Raw genomic sequence first — 5,946 nt, 5'->3', positions numbered from 1 at the left:
AAGGACCTGAAATACAGTGTGTGTGTGTGAAAATGTTATTTTAAATATAAAAAATAAATTAAAAAAAACTATACGTGCACTGCGTTGGGCTAACTGAGGCTTGTCATAGCATAGCATTTGATTGCTCTTTTGTTGGTTTTGTTTGTTTCTATGGGTCCTATTTGAAGTCACTTGGGATAAAAACACCTTAATAATGACCTAAAGGTAAATGTACTTGAATACTAAATTTCCACATACCAAAACAAGTGGTTATAGCGTTATTTTCAAGGACAATTAACCCAGCTCTGATTTTTCTATATCGTGTATATTGTTTATGACACAATATAACATTTTGATGTGTTCTTTAACCACGCAGATGATATGCGAAGTGAGCATATTGATAGCCTCTACAGTATTCTAATGCTCCAGATATACGTGTTTGCGCTCTACTTTCAACACTGGGTTTTGTGTATAGGCTTAAATCCATAAAGATTTGCACTAAAACTGTCTATTAATATCCTTTTTTGCTTTGCACTTTACTTTGAAATGTTTTGAACTGTTGTTGCCTCGCCGCTCTCTCTGCTCTCGTCAAGACCCTCATATCTTTTCTGATAGGTATCTGTCGCATGGGAAAAATCACGGAAGGCATCAATGTGCTTTGGTGCAGTACACTCCTTGTCGCCATGTTTGGTAGTGTGCGGTTGTACTCACAGTCGTGCTTCAGCCGAATGTTGAATCTGTGGTATTGGTAAAATCAGCTTGCCAGAATAGACCCTTCCCGACCCCCAGGTCTGGTGGAGTGCTGGCCAAACTCCAACTCACAAGCAATAACCCAGAGATGACATGCAGCCAAGCTCATCATCAGAAGGTAGAATACTTAACACTGCGAACTTCAAGCTCTGGCTATGAGCTTCTCCACCCTCCTTCCAGACTCTAGGACCTTGGTTCCCAAAATGAACATACAATCTGCTCTATCAGTAAAAGAGGACTTGGCCTCACCTTGGGCAAACAGACCAGTTACTTTTATCCTAGAGCCCTGGTAAGCCAATCAGGAGTCCCTTGACCCCGGAATACAGATAATGTAGCCAAATTCATCTACATCGTCTGCCCTGTGGTGGCTCTTTACCCTGTGACCCAGCTTCAGTCCATTCCTTGTGAAGGTTCACCACACTCAAATCTCTTGATGAATCTGATTTTGCTTTGTACAATCCTCATAAGAGCTGCCCGCATCGGTTCTGCCCTCGGTTGGGGTTGTGCAAGCGATTGGCGTCAGTCTTCCCGATCTCCACACACCTCTACTCTGCTCCCTTCAACTTACACCACTTCACCCGTCTGCCTGTCCTAGCACTCGCATGTGATTACATGCATCGCTGTGAACAGCCAAGCTTCGTTGTGCAATGAATGGGGGTTTTTTGGTGTGTCTCTACTCCTCCTTGGTTGACAGAGTCCCAGACCGTCTGTCCATTCACCCAGACAACTAGTCAGATACAAGCACGTCTCGCACCTGATGTCTACTCAGGTGGCGGTCTTACTCCTGGGCAGCTACTGACACTAGGAGCAATGGTATCCATTTGTAGACGACCATTGACCCCTGAAGAGCATCGAGCGACAAGACCTTTGCAGGTGTTTTGAGGATTTGATAGGTCGATCTGCGCATGTCACATATTCTAATCTTGTTGAGATATGTGGAGGTGGGCGCGGGACGAAACCGCGTTTTGTTAGGTGTGCAGCACAAACCCGTTCTATGCTCCAGCGAATTAAATAAGAACCCGGGAAAGTCCCTTAACCACTACCACGTTCATCTGGTCGCACTGAAATTTAGTGTGTAATACACGTACGTTTAACCAACATTTGAATTCGAATTACTTGAAAATAGAATGATACGCTTAGAGAGTTTGACTCCTGAAACCCGTAGAGGTGTGGGTTCGAGGTGCTCTTTGGCCCGGCAATTCATACAGTCGAGACTGAGATGTTTCCCTTGCACAGGTGTCAAGAACACGCGCGAATCCCCCAACTGCTTCCCCGCGGCGACACGTGTCTGGTTCATCGTGCTGTGTGTGGGTGGCTCACTTTTGGATGGGTTGTTGATTTATGGGTTCAGCATACTTGGCTGGATGTCACCTGTCCACTTTCACTATACTATAGTACATATAGCCTATACTTATAATTATATAGGGTTATATATAGATATTACATCGGTTACCGCTTACACTTTGCTGTTTCTTGTTGCCTTGTTGTATGTCATGGAGGACCTAAACCTTGGCGAAAATAAAATAAAACAACCACACCTAATAACTAAAGATACATAATCTGTGGTGTATGCAATAATAATAATAAATAATACACAAATATTAATAAATGTGGTGTATAAATAACTCCCGACTTATTGTGTTAACTATGTATATTAAATAACTCATCGTGTTATGAAAAGTAACTCCAAATAATTAAAAGAACATTGGATGGCCCAAAGGGAAACATGTTTTAAGGTAGAATGCTAAACTCAGTACCTGTTCTTTGACTACCATTTATCACTGATTCATTGCTGATGTAGCACTACTTAAAGTGCTACCTTTGTGTTTGTCTCAATTTCAGCTAAATACAACAGTAAAATCTGAGCTGTATTGTTCTGTAACAGGAATCTGACCCAACGAGACGTCCAGAGGTTGTACCCCGTTTCGTGCAGATAGAGGGTCGCAAATCCTAGGGATCTGTTCTCACTCAGTGGTCATTAGTTACATTATAAGACTGTGGTATATCACCGTGTCTCCCTACTTATATAGGTCATTGGATCAACAAACGGATCCCTTACGCGTAACAACAACCAACTGTGAAGTGATGTCATGGTCAATTGGCTACGTTGAGAAGGCCACCCCTTGGGTGGTGATGGGTGAGAGGGGTGGTGAGTAAAATCAACTGTGTCAAATGCTAGTACAGAAAAGTTTATATTTCTGTTCACATAACTGAAGGGACTCCTCAACACAACACTAAGATCGTAATTTAAAGGCTCCAATCCATTTCTAGGGAAAGAATGACTTTACAGTATACCACACCCAGCTGAGAAAGGGGGTTCATTTTTGTTTAGGTTGTTCAACTAGAATGCAAACCTTGGTGAGTGGTGACTAGTCAAAAGATAAACTGTAATATTAATATCATACACAGTATAAAAACCTCCTTCTGAATTCTGAACAAGGCAGCAGAGCAGTTCGCTGTAAAATAGTAAGAGAGGTAAATCAGATGTGGAGATCTGTAAATTAACAGTACATTACGGCCAGGCAATGCACAGCTCCATAACCAGTATCACTACTGGTAGTGTTCAGCACGATTCGTGCGCCACTAAAGCAATACTGATTTAAACTGAAATTTAAAATGATTAATTGATTGATAGTCATTTGATTCGCTTATTAGTCGTTCTCCTGTCCGTGCCATTCTGTAGATATTTTCAGATCGCTGCGCCAATCATCGCGATGGCGAGGTCTGGGGTCAATGTGCCCTCCCGGCATGACAATGACAGGCAGCCAACGCGCGAGCTTCAAAAGCGCCAGTTGATTTAGACGGGCGAACAGTCCGGCTCCCTGTCCCGGAGCCGATACGATTGCGCGTCGCCGCCGCTGCGCTGTAATTTCTGATTCCGTCTAAATCTCTAACACCAATAGTCCTTATGTATTATAGGTTTGTAATGTAAAGTTTTAGGGTTTTGGGAAAATAAAAAAAAATATATGCTACACAGTGGTCATTCGTGTCTGTTTGTTGTTTGTTGTTTTGTGTTTGGTTTGTTTTTCAGTTGTTATATGATGGAACTGTTAATTTGAGAATTTGTCACGTCAAGTCAAGTCATCTCCATTTTATATAGTGCTGTGTAAACCGATTGTGTCGAGAATCAATGGATGAAAACTCATTAATTAGGGACAACATATGTGTCAATAATGCAACATGATACTATTTTTTGTCAGGAGGCAGTTCATCTATTGAATTCCGTGTTTCTGTAATCATGTCACTTGTCAGCTTCAGTTTAAATAGTATCTGTGCAATACTTTTGGCCAATCTAGTCAACGATAGCGCTGTGTAAATGAATGGTCCCCAACTAAGCAAGCCCAGAGGTGCGCAGCGTGGTCAATGCGAAACCAAAAACTCCATCAGTGACGAATGGAGAAAAAACCTTGGGAGAAACCAGCCTCAGTCGGCGGGCTAGTTCTCCTCTGACCAGGACAAACCCACAGATTCACAGTTCCAGGTGCGCAAAGTCGATTGTGCAGTTGAATCATCTGTTTGCCTGTGGTCTTGGTCCCTGTTGTGTCTGAGACAGGTCTTTACACAGGGGATCTGTCTCTGGGCCTTCTCATGATCTGCGTCTCCCTCTTGTATCTTTCAGGGCTGTACGAGGTCCTTTCAGTCTCGATCCCATTCTGGATGGATACGTACTGCTGGATTCCCGGCCTTACTGCAGTGAGCCTTATTGTCGATCTCGTATTACGGTATAGGTATACCGGGTGACTGCAGTTACCCTTCTGCCATCTGCAGATACAGACGGGATCCGTGGTGCTACGGTCGGAATAAGAGGGGAATAAGAGAGATACAGACTAATATTAGCGTAGGGTAGATTGTCATTCTCCTAACGATGTAGCAAGTCCACTTCCGAGTTTTGTTATGGGAAGTATGTTCACGGATTCCGGTTTCCCTAATAAGTTCCGCCCTAAAGCTCCGTTTCTACGGATTACTGTGATATTGAAATTTGTATTAGTCGTGTGATTTTGTGTAAACCAGTTAAAAGAGATGCAGTCGCTGGTTACGGTGCGCAGTGCCTAGATTTTACTGCAAGCAGTGTGTCTGCCTCCTCGAACATCGTTAGGTATATGTTTATTTTTTCCAGAGTCGTTCTAGCAGGCTGCGAAATAGGGAGGTCTGCCGCCTGCATTTGACTTGATATTCTAGGTATATTAATCAACCTGTGCTCAGAGTTTTAGAACAGAGCGTAGACGGTTGACTATTCAAACTCTGCTAACCAACAGCGCGGGGTGATACGTGTCCGTACTGCCGTACGCGATGCACCTGGGTGAATGGTTGAGGCACGAAACTTGTGTATAAAATACTATACTGCATGTTTTGTTATGGGAGCAGTGCGCAGTGTTGCAGGACCGGGGACTAATATGATCTCTTCCTGGTTCTAGTGAAGCTCTAGCTGCTGCATTTTGGACTAACTGGATGTTTTTTGTTTCTAGCGTTGCGAACACCACCCACGATCATTTCCAATAATCTACACTTGAGTCATAAATGCTTGGATTAACCTTTCTGCATTGACATTGAAGAGCATAGCCGTTCTTTAGATATGTTTTTGATATGGAATAATGCAGTTTTACAAATGCTCGAACGTGGCTTTCCTAAGGACAGTTGCTATCAATCGCACACCTAGGTTCCGGAACTTGCTGACGAATAATTGCCAGAGCGCATCAGTGTTCTTAGACAGCGTTCTTCAGGTCATTTCATGCAGAGTTGATTAGGTCCTATAATTCACACCATCTGGTTTTTCTTTTTCAGAATTTAGCAGTAAGAAATTACTCGTCATCCAGTTTTTTATATCGACTATGCATTCCGTTAGTTTTTCAAATTGGTATGTTTCGATGGGCCGCGAAGAAATAGAAGCTGAGTATCATCAGCATAACAGGGGAAAGCTAACACAGTGTTTCCTGATGATATCTCCCAAGGGTAACATGTAAAGCGTGAAGAGTAACGGCTCTAGTACTGAGCTTGAGGTACTCCATACTGCACTTGTGATCGATATGATCCTCTTCATTCACTGCTATGACTTGATGGCGGTCATATAAGTACGATTTAAACCATGCTAATGCACTTCCATTAATGCCAACAAAGTTTTCTAGTATTTTTGCTACAAAATAAAATAGACGTTTAAAATTAAATTTCGAGCAAACTGCTGCCAGTTAGTTATGTAATTTTTCCGAAGTTTTTTTGCTC

This window comes from Cyprinus carpio, chromosome A7 (assembly GCF_018340385.1).
Source record: "Cyprinus carpio isolate SPL01 chromosome A7, ASM1834038v1, whole genome shotgun sequence".
NCBI classification, from domain to species: Eukaryota; Metazoa; Chordata; class Actinopteri; order Cypriniformes; family Cyprinidae; genus Cyprinus; species Cyprinus carpio.
Note: the sequence above shows the minus strand (reverse complement) of the source record.